Source organism: Schistocerca serialis, chromosome 9 (assembly GCF_023864345.2).
Source record: "Schistocerca serialis cubense isolate TAMUIC-IGC-003099 chromosome 9, iqSchSeri2.2, whole genome shotgun sequence".
NCBI lineage: Eukaryota > Metazoa > Arthropoda > Insecta > Orthoptera > Acrididae > Schistocerca > Schistocerca serialis.
In genome coordinates, this window is record NC_064646.1 from 83,173,792 (window position 1) to 83,189,361 (window position 15,570).

The window sequence follows — 15,570 nt, forward strand, 5'->3', positions numbered from 1 at the left end:
CGTTGCCCACCGTTGTTGGGAGGGTGAAAGTTCATGACTGTGAGAGGTTGCCAATAATGGTCTAGTGACTGTTACAGTACTGCTTCAATAGCAGTAACAGAGGTATCAATCATTAATGCAAGTGGAGCTTGTGGTAGAGGATGTAACAATGGTGTAACATCTGATATTTCCATCTTTATGGCCTGGAAAGCACAGTCTGTTTCATTCATCCACTGTAATCTGTCCTTATGGATGTGGAAAGGGCACTTCCAGATGTCATGAAGAGTACAGGATGCAGCCAACTGCAGGTGGTGACGCATGCCGGTACCAATGACAAGTGTAGCTTTGGATCAAAGGAGATTCTCTCTGGTTTTGGGCAGCTAGTGAAATGGTAAAGACTGCCAGTCCTGCTTCTGAGATTAAGGTGGAGCTCACCATCTGCAGCATCATTGATAGAACTGACTGTGGTCCTTTGGTGCAGAGCCAAGTAGAGGGTCTGAATCAGAGGCTCAGGCAGTTCTGTGACTGGGGATGGTGAGTTTCCGGGTTCTGCTTAATAGGTCAGGAGTCCACTACACACAGAAGGTGTCTACAGGGGTAGTGGAGGCTGTGTGGACGGGACTGGGTGGTGTTTTAGGTTAGAGGGGCTCAGGGAACCACAGAAAGAGTGTCCGTCTAAAAGGGGGCAGGTAAAATAAAGCAAGGTAGTTGTAGAAATGATCAATATTGCAGCTGTAAATTGTCGTAGCTGTGTCAGGAAAAAACCAGAGCTCCAAGCCCTAATAGAAAGCACTGAAGCTCAAATAGTTATAGATACAGAAAGCTGGCTAAAGCCAGAAATAAGTTCAGCTGAAATTTTTCAAACGATCTAACAGTGTTCAGGAAGGATAGATTAAATACAGTTAGTGGTGGAGTATTTATTGCTGTCAGAAGTAGTTTGCCTTGTTGTGAAATTGAAGTAGATAGTTCGTGTGTAATAGTATGGATAGAGGTTATACCTGACAATCAGACTTAACTATTAATTGGATCATTTCACCAACCCCCCAACTCAGAAGATGTTGTTGCTGAACAGTTCAAAGAAAACTTGAGTCTCATTTCGTATAGGTGCCCCACTCATACAATTATGGTTGGTGGTAATTTCAATCTACCCTCAATATACTGGAAAAATTATATGTTTAAAGCTGCCAACAGGCATAAAACATCATCAGAAACTTTATCGGTAATGAAAGCTTTCTCAGAAAATTATTTTGAACAATTAGTTCATGAGCCCACATGAAGCATAATTGGTTGCAGAAGCATCCTTGACCTCTTAGCAACAAATAATCCTGGACAAATTGTGAGTATTGTGACAAATACAGGGATTAGTGACCACAAGGCAGTTGCTGCTAGGCTGAATACTGTAACACCTACAACCATCAAAATGAAATGCAAAGTATATCTATTTTACAAGCTGATAAAAATGCTCTTAACACCTTTTTAAGAGACAGTCTTCACTCCTTCCGATTTGATCATGTAAGCATAGAAAAGTTGTGGAATGATTTTAAAGAGTTAGTATCAACAGCAATTGAGAGATATGTACCACATAAATTAATAAGTTATGGTGCTGACCCCCCATGGTACACAAAATGGATTGGATTGCTGTTGCAGTAGCAGTGAAAAAAGCTTGCCAAATTTAAAAGAATGTAAAATCCCCAAGACTGGCAAAGTTTTGCAGACATTTGAAATGTAGTACATACTTCAATGCGAGATCCTTTTAATAATTTCCACAACAAAATTCTGTCTCAAAATCTAGCAGAAAACCCAAAGAGATTCTGGTCATACATAAAGCACACCAGTGGCAAGATGCAATGAATACCTTCACAGCATGATAACAATGGTGAAGTCACTAATGACAGTTCCAGTAAAGCAGAGTTATTAAACACAATTTTCCGAAACTCCTTCACCAAAGAAGATGAAGTAAACATTCCTGCATTCCAATCAAGAACAACTACCAAGATGAGAAACATAGAAGTAGATAAACTCAGTGTAACAAATCAGCTTAAATCACTTAATAAAGGCAAGGCCTCCAGTCCAGATTGTATACCCATCAGGTTCCTCTCACAGTATGCTGATACAACAGCTCCAAATTTAGCAACTATATACAACTGCTCACTCACAGAAGGATCTGTACCTAAAGACTGGAAAATTGCTCAAGTCACACCAATAACCAAAAAGGGAAGTATGGTGATACACTGAATTACAGGCCCATATCACTAACAACGATTTTCAGTAGGGTTTTGGAACATATACTGTATTTGAACATTATGAATTAACTCAAAGAATATGATTTATTGACACATAGTCTGCACAGATTCAGAAAATATTGTTCTTCTAAAACACAACTAACTCTTTATACACATGAAGTAATGAGTGCTATCAACAGGGGATATCAAACTGATTCTATATTTTTAGATTTACAGAAGGCTTTCGACACCATTCCTCAGAAGTGTCTTCTAACCAAACTGCGTGCCTATGGAATATTGCCTCGGTTGTGCAACTGGATTCATGGTTTCCTGTCAGAAAGGTCACAATTCATACTAATAGACAGAAAGTCATTGAGTAAAACAGAAGTAATATTCAGCGTTTCCCAAGAAAGTGTTATAGGCCCTCTATTGTTCCTGATCTATATTAATGACATAGGAGACAATCTGAGTACCTGTCTTGGATTATTTGCAGATGATGCTGTCAGTTACCATCATGTAAAGTCATCAGATGACTGAAATGAATTGCAAAAGACTTAGAAAAAATATGTGAATGGTGTGAAAAGTGGCAATTGACCCTGAATAAAGAAAAGTGTGAAGTTATTCACATGAGTACTAAAAGAAATCCACTAAATTTCTATTACATGATAAGTCACACAAATCTGAAGGTTGTAAATTTAGTTATACCTAGGGATACAATTACAACTAACCTAAATTGGAATGATCACATAGCTAATGCTGTGAGTAGAGCAAACCAAAGATATTGATTCACTGGCAGAATGCTTAGAAGATGCAATAGGTCTACTAAAGAGACTGCTTACACCGCACTTGCCCACCCTATTCTGGAGTACTGCTGTGCGGGATGGGATCTGGATATGACATCGAAAAAGTACAAAGAAGGGCAGCTCATTTTGTATTATCATGAAATAGGCGAGATAGTGCCACAGATATGATATGTGAATTGGAGTGGCAGTCATTAAAACAAAGGCGCATTTTGTTGTGACGGGATCTTCTCATGAAATTTCAATCACCAGTTTACTCTCCAATTGTGAAATCATTCTGTTGGCACCCACCTACATAGGGATAAATGATCATCATGATAAAATAAGAGAAATCAGGGCTCGCACAGAAAAATTTAAGGGCTCATTGTTCCTGCATGCCATGTTCATTGAACCCTCTGCCATGCACTTTATTGTGAATAGCAGAGTAATCACGTAGATGTAGATGTAAATATTCCTCCTCTGACATTAGAAGAATGTCATCTACATATACATAGTAGAAATAAAACTCTCATTTGACACTGTCCATGAAATTCTAGAGCACTTGCACTGCTTTCCAGAGACGGAATGGCATTCTCGTCAACTCAAACAGTTCAAAAGGTGTAGTGGCTGCTGTTTTAAGAACATCCTACATGGCTACAGTGATTCGTGCACATAAGGAATATTTACAAACTTCACATCATTCTGTGTGTGTGTTCACCCAAGTGGCTTGGATCATTGCTTGTATCAAACAAATGCATGCATCCAGTCAACAAAAAATGTGTGTTGCACTGAATAAGGATAAAAAATATGTACAGAAATCAACACTGAGCTAAATATTACAATAAATAAATATAAGACTACCAAAATCAAAATTTTTCTATGTCTATGGTATGCCCAAAATGTAATTAAAAGTATTTCTGAAACAATTGTATGTATAGCGGAGGTATTCATTTTTTATTATGAATTCATCAACCACATAAAAAGATTTCTCTATTAGACTCACTTCCTGAATTTGTATGAATTTTGGCAGTTGTTTTGTGATGGCAATTGATATGTAGTGAAAGTACATTAAACAGCTTAATGCTTACCTAATGAAGTCCTTTTTGAAACAAATTTAGACTTGAAACTTCCTGGCAGATTAAAACTGTGTGCCCAACCGAGACTCGAACTCGGGACCTTTGCCTTTCACGGGCAAGTGCTCTACCATCTGAGCTACCGAAGCACGACTCATGCCCGGTACTCACAGCTTTACTTCTGCCAGTATCTCGTCTCCTACCTTCCAAACTTTACAGAAGCTCTCCTGGTAGAGCACTTGCCCACGAAAGGCAAAGGTCCCGAGTTCGAGTCTCGGTCGGGTACACAGTTTTAATCTGCCAGGAAGTTTCATATCAGTGCACACGCCGCTGCAGAGTGAAAATCTCATTCTGAAATTTAGACTTTTCAATTCATTGTACAGACTTGTTTTGGTTCTTGTGATGTATTCACGATATTCACTGTCATCTTTGTGTAGAGAAACACTGTTACAGACAAAGGTCATCAAGGAAAAAGTATACTGTAAGGAGGTGACAAGAAATTCCATCTTTCACAATTAGTAACTGCCAGAGTGTCTATAATAGCCATATGGCCATACTGTGTCTGTCATTTGGCCATACAGGCCCCTTCTCTACATTACCTTTGAGTGCCAACACAAGTACCAGACTCTCATTAGAACATTGCACCTGTCACCATTGCACAGTCAATGCCAGTTGATGCTACTTTTCTGAACCCTCGCTTGGTGTGTACCCCACCCACCCACAGTAGCATGCATTTAAGATGAGCGGTGCTTTGTGTACCTATGGAACTTGAGATCTTTATATGATAAGTTTATCCTCTCACACACTTAAATAATCTGTTACTGCAGTCGTTCTGAATTTTAGTTATGCTGTTGCTTTACATTGATCAATTCTTGTAAAACTTTGTAAATACCGGTATAACAAAAACAAGCTTTGATATAGGGTAATATAGGTAGATATGTTCAAAATGTATTGCATAATATTCAAACAATTCTGTAAGTAATATAATGGGGTAAATATCAAACTAAAATTTTGGCAATTGTGGCTGTAATTTATGTGGACTACTTTTGGAATGAATAAAAACTTTATTACCTTTACAAATGTATTTTGTGGTTTGACAGAAAACATCTATATGAAACTTAACGAAACTCACTTTACCTCATATAAAAGATTGCAAACATTTATCAAATATTTACAAATATTCTGGAAATTATTATGTTTAATATTTTTATCAGTTGTCCACATGGTTAGTATACATTTACTTTTATGCATGAAAAATACAAGTTGAATACATATGTGATTACAAACTCAAAAGAAGTTTCCTCCATTCCACTTTTTTTTTCATTGTCCATCTACATGCAGGCAAGTTCAGATTTTGAATAATTGACAAACATTTTAAAAATTTTTAAGTTTCTTTTCTTAAACAATGGAGACTCCAGGTAAGAACATCAACAGTTTAGGGAAAGACAGTTTGCTACTTGTAGTAAAGAAGACACTTCAGGCTGCAGACAGGCACAAGACACTCACATGTAGCTTTCAACCACAGCATTTGTCAGTAAAAAGACACACACACACACACACACACACACACACACACACACACACACACACACACACACACGTACGCACAAAGTGGTATGTGGGTGGGGAGAGAGATGCACACTGTCTGGTGCAGTGTGCAGTGACTAGGCTCCAACAGGCATTGTGTCAGGAGATTGTGAAGCAGGGAGTTGGGGAAAAAAGGAACAAAAAATGAGACGAGTGGGGAACGATGGGTGGGTGCATTGGCTGAAGGCTGCAAATAAACAGGGTGGGAGATCAGAATGGGAAGGAGATGATAAGACATAAGGAGTGGAAACTGTTGGGTAGAGGGTGAGGGGACAGTATGTTACCTTAGGATGAGGCCAGGATAATTACAGGAGCAGAGAATGTGTTGTAAGGATAACTCTCACGTTCACAGTTCAGAAGAGCTGGTGGTGGAAGGAACGACCCAGATGGCTCAGGTAGTGAAATCAAGGGTGTTATGTTCAGCTACATGTTGTGCCAAAGGATGGTCTACTTTGCTCTTGGCTGCAGTTTGGCAGTGGTCGTTCATCATGGTGGACAGCTCATTGCTAGTCATACCAATATAAAAAGCTGTGCAGTGATTGCAGCAAGGCTGGTATGACATTTGCTTTCACAGGTGGTCTGGCCCCTGATGAGATAGGATAAACCTGTGACAGGACTGGAATAGGAAATGCTAGGAGGGTGGATTGTGCAGTTTTTGCACTTGGGCCTTCCACAGGGATATGGCCATTTTGGCAAAGGGTTGGGATTGGGAGTGGAATAGGTATGGACTATGGTGCTGTGGAGGTTCTAGGAGGGATGGGAAGTATCTTGGGTAGGATGTCCCTCATTTCAGGGCACAATGATTTGATTACCTATCCTTACAACACATTCTCCACTCCCGCAATTATCCTTGCCTCAACCTATGGTAACATACAGTCCCCACACCCTCCTCCCAACAGTTTCCACCCCCTATGTCCTATCATCTCCTCCCCATTCTCATCTCCCACCCTGTTTATTTGAAGCCCTCTGCCAATGTATCCACTCATCTTTCCTTGTTCCTCTCATTTTTTGTTCCTTTTCTTCCTTTTTCCCCACCTTCCTGCCCCACAACCTCTTGACACTATGCCTGTTGGAGTCTAGGCCCTGCACACTCTACCAGATAGGATTCATCTCTCTCCCCATCCATATACTACTATCCCTTCCCCATCCCCTTCTCCTCCCCCACCCCTCCAATTGCTGCTTGCATTCCACATGATGTTGCATTTCAGCTCAAGATGTTGAAGTTGGCAGCTGTGTGTGCATGAGATGGCTTTTGTGTGTGTGTGTGTGTGTGTGTGTGTGTGTGTGTGTGTGTGTGTGTGTTTACTGATGACTGATGTGGCAAAAGCTACCTGTGAGTCTCTTTTAACTGTGCCTGTCTGCAACTTGACGTGTCTTCTTTATGGGAAGTAGTGATCTATCTTTTCCTATGTTTCTTTTCTGCTCATCCATGTTGGCCCATATCCATTACCTGTAATCACTTGTGTTTCCTTGTCCTCTGGTCTTTTTTGTGAGGATGAATTAAATATAAACTGGAATTTTTGTTTTACACACCTTTGCATAGACAGAGTGTGGTGCAATCTCTGCTCATTGTTGCTTTCATTTCCAGTGATTGCTCTCCACAGCTAGAACACTGTCATAATGTTTCTTTAGTCAGAATCACAATGTTAAGGCAAGGGGTACCATTTCTGTAATGCAGCATATTAGAATTAAGTTTCTCACAACAAAAGACATAAAACCATGTGACATTTTGGAAAGGTCATAATGTTTCTTTAGTCAGAATCACAATGTTAAGGCAAGGGGTACCATTTCTGTAATGCAACATATTAGAATTAAGTTTCTCACAACAAAAGGCATAAAACCATGTGACATTTTGGAAAGACTTGCTGCAGAGTTCAGGAACAACACCCTGACAAATAATCAGTTGAGAATGGAGCTCACGCATTGCCCAAGAACCACCACAAATCAGGTACTCTCATTGTTAGCCAGCTTATTGAAGATGATTGCTCAATAGCAGTTGCTAAAATTGCTACTGAGGTTGTTGTAAGTTATGGTAGTATGGTAGTACTCAGGTGATCATAACTGATAACCTTCCAGTTTGGAAAGTGTCTGCAAGGTGGGTGCCTTGTCTTCTCAGTGCAGACCATAAATCTCATAATTTCTGTGGCGTGCAAACAGCTGCTCACATGATACCAAACTGCATCCATTGAACTGGATTGTGCCCTGTGATGAAATATGGGTGCAGCATTACACCCTGGAATCAAACAGGAGCAACACTGGGGTGGAATGGCTCAAAAAGGGCAAATCTGTATCTGTCAAAGCCAAAAACTTTCTCTCTGTTGGAGACATTCTTGCAACAGTGTTTTTTGATTTTAAAAGAGTTTTTCTTATTGATTTCCTCCATGATCATCATATTGTAAATGCTGCATACTATTGTGAACTCTTGCACCAAATTAAATGACCACATCATCAGAAAAGCTGTGCATTTCCTGTCAGGAATGTGATCGTACTGCATGACAATTCTTGACCCTACATACCTGCCCAAATTCAACAAAAAATTCTAGAACTGTTCTAGACCACACTAGAACATCCTACCTACAGTCCATACTTATTTCCCTGGGATTTTCATTTGTTTGGATCACTGAAGGAAGCAGTCAGAGGACACAGGTTTGACAGCGGAGGTACTGTCTAAATGTTCATACACAACTGGCTGTTATCACAGCCATGTTGATTTTACAAAAACAGCATCAAGAAGCTACCTATGGACTATGAAAAATTTGTTTGCCTTTCAAGAGACTATATGGAAAACAAATTAATGTGTATGAGTTTTTCTGAAGCTTAAATAAACTTATAAGAAAGATTGCAGATTTGTATTTGATTCATTCTTGTATTTTTGATACATATACAATGGTTCAAATTGTCTTCATCAGCTCCTTTTCCACTAGTTTCATTCTTCTAGTAATCTGAGATACAAATTCGCAAAATATTCTATCACTACATTAAACTGGAAGACTGATATATTTTTGTGGAAAAGATAAGTATTCATGTGTGCAAAAAAGTGTGAAAATGGGTGTGGAGTCCTGAAATCCTTATGTCTACATTAAATTAAATAGCAAAAATATAAACTTTTTGCATAGGACAAACATAATTTTTACATATAGCCTGGAAACAAATTTAATTTTCAGATTGATACAACAGTGTATGGAACTTGTTAAAATTAATATTTTATATTTTACAGGAGGAGGAGGAGATTTGTATTTAATGTCCTGTCAACAACAAGGTCATTAGAGATGGATTATTTTATATTCATGGCATGTTATTTGAGCAAATTGCAAAGTTCAATTTATACTCACCTTCCCCTCCCCCCCTCCGACCCCTGACGTTGACCAATGCATTCCAGCAGTATAGTTTTACAAAATCTGCATATGCGTTTACTTGTAGTTTAGAATATTCATTGTTTTACAAGAGATCAAGTAATGCTAAAAGGCAAGCACTACATGAAAACTAATTTCTAAACATAGTTTCCACTAACCTGCTTTGGGGCTGCAAGATCATTATTTCCTTCACTTCTTGAGCACTAACAACTGACTTAAGGAGTACTTATAAAAGAAATAAGGAAAAATGATGCCATAAACACATCCCTTTCCTTTCTTTATGAGAAACTATATGAACACCTTCACCAACTTTCAGGTTCCAGATTGCTGACAAATGAATCAGAAAGTTTTTATAAAAAAAAAAAAAACAGTAAAAATTATCATATGGCAAATCCTAATCAATAGTAGTTTATTTTTCAAATATTGTGAAAAGATTTCCTCAGTCTCTTGAAAGTTATAACCTTGAAACAACATTTTCAGATCACTCATATTTTTCCTTAACTGAAAGTTCTTTATTCTTTCTCAAATTTTTAGTTCCTGCACATCTATCACGTTCCCACATTTTATTTTCTGTGAGTTTCTTTCCACTATTTCCTTCTTAAAAATAGGAACATTCATTTTCGTACATCGATAACATTTTTGTTTCCACTATATGAATTTTAACTTTAATGTATGGGCAACCTATTTCATAAGCAACTTCCTTTCCCTCAGGAACTTCTTATAATAAATCAGTTTCAATATCTTTCAAATTCTCCACTGATTTCTTCCCTTTCACTTTCCACTAAATTGACAGCGGCATCAGACTCTTATTTACCTGAACTAGTTTTAACACAGATGGAACACAAAACAGTTTGTTATGAGTAGAGTAGAGTAGAGTAGAAAAAGTTTTATTGGTCCTGGTAATCATATAGTACACAAATAGTAAATTCTGATGTAGGACAAGTCAATTTATAACAAAATATAATATTAAATTTGCATTAATTTCATTATTTCTACATTAAATGATCACTGAGCTACAATACACAGAGAAAATATTGTACAAAAATAAAGAGTAGCTATTTTAAAGCAAAAAGAGCATTTACTGTACAGGCAGATTAATATTTGTATTACAGTAACATTTACATGGTAAATCATTAAATTTCTAGTAACATTTATATAATATATCATTAAGGCAAAGACACAAATCATTAGTGAACTTTCTGAAGGAACTCATGGATACTATAGAAGCAGTCATGAGTCAAATATGCCTTAGCAGTTGTCTTGAAATTTGTCAGGTCATTTATTGATTTAATTTATGGGGGAAGTTTATTATAAATAACTTTCCCATACTACAGGGTTCCTTTTTTATTCAGGGTGGTGCTGGTGGGCTCTAGATGAAAGTCTCCTTTTTGCCTGGTGTTATAGGAGTGAATATTTTCATTTTTCTGGAAGAGAGTTGGATTTTCCATTGAATATTTTTTTCACAAACGCAGTTATCTCATACACATATATACATGGAAGTGGGAGGATTTCTAGCTTTTTGAAGAGTGTTCTACAGGTTTTGTTCCATTTTACACCTTCCATTATTCTTATAATTCATTTTTTTAGCCTAAAGAGCTTTTGGCTAAGAGAAGAGCTACCCCAGAAAATAATTCCATATTTCAGTTGTGAGTATATATAGGCATAATACAGTTTTCAGAGAATCTTTGTTGCAGCAACCCTCTAATATTCTCATTAAGTAGCACATAGTGCTTAATTTCTTACAGACTTTTTCAGTATTCATCCCCCATTTAAGATTATCTTGGAGCCATACTCCTAGAACTTAATGTTGTCTACATTCTGAAAGTCTTTGTCAGATATCTGAATCTGAACAGTTTACTCACCTTTTTTCACATTATAGAAATTTAGTTCCCCTTTCTTACTTGCATTTATTACCAATTTGTTGTGACTGAACCAGTTTTCAATATTGTTCAGTGTCTCTGTTGTAGACTTCTGAAGCATTTCCGTTTCTTTCCCCCTCACTAGCACACTTGTATCATCAGCAAACTGGATAACGTTCCTGCAGCTTTTGTTTAGGCTATACACATATAACAGAACTGAACCTTGTGGCACTCCATATTCAATGGTTTCATAGTTTGAATAGTGTTGAGTGAGTTTGATGAAATTTTGATGTTGCACTTGAACCACTTGTTTTCGACTACTTACGTATGACTTTATCCAGTTGCTAGGTGTTCCTCTAATCCCCATGTTGTCAAGCTTAGGCAATAGTTTTGTGTGATCTTCGATATCAAAAGCATTAGAGAGATCTAGACATATTCCAATGACATTTTTGCCATTATCTAGTTTCTGAAGTACTCCACTTAATAGTTCAAAAATTGTTGTGTCAGTTGATTAGCCTTTCCTGTGCTGTGGATAGTGTTTTGTGCTCTTCCAGAAGATCTACTACTCTTCTTTGAAAAATTTTTTCTATGATTTTTGAGAATACAGATAGTACAGCAATGGGCCTGTAGTTAGCCTCTTTACCCTCTTTGAATAGTGGTCGGAGCTTAGCTTTTTTTAGGCACGATGGGAAAATTCTGGTTTAAAAGAAACTATTATAAAGGTGAGCTAATGGTTCACTAATGAGATCTCCACATTTTTAAATAAGACTGTCTGGGATGCCATCTATTCCAGTGGAATGATTCACTTTTAAAGTTCTGATAACTGACAGGACTTCTTTCTGGGTTGTTGGAAAGAGAAACAGTGAGGTAGGATTTATGTTGGTATTCACATATGATACTTGGCAATTTGTACTCCAAGGTTTGATTTAAGTGATTAACTGCTCACTTGTATTGCTAAAATAAGTATTGAACATATTTGCTACTTCTTTAGGATCATTAATTTCTTTGCCATTACAGTTCTATTTAATACTGAAATTTTCAGCAGAATCATTGTCAGTTTGCTGTTTCACTATATTCCACACAGCTTTCATTTTGTTACTGGCGTTTTTTATATAACAGTCATTTGCCATTAATTTAGCTTCTTTGATCACCTTTTTAAGTATCGTTTTATAATTCTTGAAATATGCAAAGAATTCATTGGATACTATGGAAGACTTGGAGATCTCATATGATTTTCATTTTTCAGCACATGACTTTTTTATACCTGTTGTCAACCAGCAATTTTTTCTGTTAAGCCTACTAAACTTGATTTTCTGATTTTTAGCTGGAAATGACATGTTAAAATAATATGTAAATATAGCCATAATATGTTGAACTTCTCATCTGTGTTTTCATATCTGTACATTTCAGTCCATTTTTCTTTTTTAGTAAATTCCTAAAGTATTCAATATTTTGATGGCTGAAGCTTCTTCCTATGTTTGAAGATATTTCAAGAAGCTGTGCATCGTGGTCACTGAAACCTGTGTTGAAATTTCTAGCTGCATATTCATGGCTTTCCTGGTTTATCAGTACCATATCAATAGTGGTGCTGGATACACTTTTTAGTGCCTCCAGAATTTTGGTGTAAATTCTAGACACACTTAGATTTCCACCATCTTGAACACCTGATATTTTAAGTACAAGAGTGAGAGAGTGGAGATGTGTCTACCTCAGCCCGCATCTCGTGGCCGTGCGGTAGCGTTCTCGCTTCCCACGCCCGGGTTCCCGGGTTCGATTCCCGGCGGGGTCAGGGGTTTTCTCTGCCTCGTGATGGCTGGGTGTTGTGTGATGTCCTTAGGTTAGTTAGGTTTAAGTAGTTCTAAGTTCTAGGGGACTGATGACCATAGATGTTAAGTCCCATAGTGCTCAGAGCCGTTTTTTTTGTCTACCTCACCACCAGTTTTTGTGTGTGCAAAATGGATGTGTATCTGGAGAATACAGCAATAGTGACAGTCAATCAGTGTGGACAAGGGTTTGCAGCATGCGCCTGAGAAGCTGTATGTCCAGTACAAAAAGCAAGCATGCTCTACTCCTTGATGGTGTAATGACTGTATTGTTGTGAACAAATGAATTATGTATTGAACTAAAGACACTTACATTTGACTTTCAGGTGTTGGACTTGTGAGAAGCGAGAACTGGTTTTATAATGGTTATTAAACCAAACACATTATTATTGTATCTGTTAGTTTCTAAAGGCCCAAGATGAGGTTGACTCACGAGAGTTGAATGCTTGTGTAAATCTTGTGAAGTTTTTTTTATTGTGGAGATGAAAATATAACAGAGTTGAACAAAAGTATCCTGGGAGTACAGAATCATTTCAAGAGTAGAAAAGAAGTCTATTTTGAAATTCAGTTAACCGGCTAGAGTCTTCGGAGAAGAAGAGTTTGTGAAGATTGACACAGCCATCTGAGCTGAGATGAAGATCGGCTACACACAGTACATGAGTCAATTGTGAGAGATGTTCGGGTCTTGCACTGTCTCTCCTGTCATTCAAAGACCGTTACAATGTGGTGACCTACATGACAGGACCCAAAGAAAACAGGAATTTAAAGACAGGAACGGAAAGAAGATATTAGGTGTTGCCATAGCAACCAAGCCTAACAACATACAAGAACTGTTTCCAGTAATTGTGTTGAGTCCAATGAACAAATGGAAGAAAGTTGCGAATGCAACGCTGTAAAAGATGTGGCAAAGTAATAGCTGAGAGAACTGGAGAGAAGACCTCAACTTTTTATCTAAGGAGGTCAGGTGTGGAGAGTAAGCAGTAGTCACACACGTACATCACGCTGACGCCGTAACCAGCCACCAACAGCGACTGCACCAGCTGCTGTTCACTGGTGCTGACTCTTCGTCCACTCACTGATGACAACGCTGAAACCAACGTCTGACGCTGCCGGTGATGAACTGTTACTATAGTTATTGTATTCAGTGGTGAATTTTCTTTAGATGATCACTAGGGCTAAGATCAATAAAACTATGGATCAGGAACAACTACGTGGAACAATTTCAGAGCCAGCCATGGTTGGGAAAGATGAGAGGGGAGTGCCAGACTGGACGGAGTTAGTAAAGTTATTAAGTGCCAATTAAATGCCCAAAATACTTTGTTGAGGGATGAACTGAGTACAAATTTAAGCCCCTAAGTTAGTTTCAGTGAATACCCAATTAAACAGTAAATTAGATGCTCATAGTGTAATTTTAAGTAATGAAAATGAAACCTAGAGTAGTCAAGCAACAAATATAGCTTTATTAAAGACTGAATTTGACACCCTTAATAATAAGGTAGAAAATCTCAAGTTAGATCTGAAGAGTGAACTCACTAGTTCTTTGAATACTCATATTAATCAACTATTTACTGAATTTAACCAGAGGCAGGATGAGCAACTTTAAGATTTAACTAAAAAATTAGCATTTGACATTGAAGATAAATAAATAATGTAGAAGAAGAACTTATTGAAAAATTAGAATCATTTCAAAGTATGTGCAATGTTCCCTTCAATGTTGTAAATCAGAGGTTGCATGTCCTGAAGGATAGTATTGAGAAACATGATAAGCTAATTCCTTTCGTCCAATCGCAAATTGCAGGTGTCAACACTTGAGTTGATACTGTGGAAAGGGATTTTAAAGAGAAACCAGCGACATCAGATATCTTAAATATAAGCAATCTGGAGGAATAAGAAGAAGAGTTAATACACAGATAAGTGGCCGAGAGGGTAACGCCTAACAATGTTTCTTCAGATTTGGCTTTTGAACTTAATGATATGAAAAAAGGCATACATAGTTTACGGAAAGAATTCAAACTTGTGCAGGGCAGATTAGAACATAGAATAACTTTACTTAATGCTATGCTTCCTAGTGAAATGGTAATTGTTTTGCTGTGGGGAGACTGTCACATAAAATTTAACAAGAAGTATTGGTCCGTAAGCAATCGAGTGAGGTTAATGTTAGAGCCATTGGGTCTGGGAGGAGTCACAACTGTCCCCCAGGGACATTAACATTCTGTGTTAACTGGCGGAGTGATGACTGCCAGCTCCCATGTTGTTTTTGGTATTCCTTCCAAAATTACTTTTCCTGTATTGAATTCCCTTCAAATTTAGCAGCAACACCAGCAGCAGTAGTAGTTGTAGTAGTAGTAGTAGTATCTTTATTCATCCGTAGATCTTGTAGATCTCTTTTTGCAAGGATATAGGACATGTCAAAGTATTTACAAGTTTAGATCAATTTAAAATAAGCTAATTCATATACACATATATTTACAGAATTCTAGTTAGAGAAAATTATTAGGTTTACTCCTGGTATACAATACTTTTCTTACAAATAACTTATTAAATAATGTAATGACACACTGTTCACTCATATCTCAATATCAGTCATTGCACACACTATACACACATTGTTTCATACACTTTACTCACACACACACACACACACACACACACACACACACACACACACACACACACACACTGGTGATCTCTGGGCCATTTTCTGTACTGCAACGTCCCATTTGCTATCCTGAAAAACTGAGTCAGCATCCCTCCATAAGGAGTGAGATGTTGAGCTCAGAAAGAGGACGAGGTGTTAGTATTGTACTACGCATAGGTTAGGGGTAAGTATTTCTAGAAAAGAAAGAAGAAGGGAAAAAACATAAAGTGAAGGCATTATGTGGAATGTTTGATGTT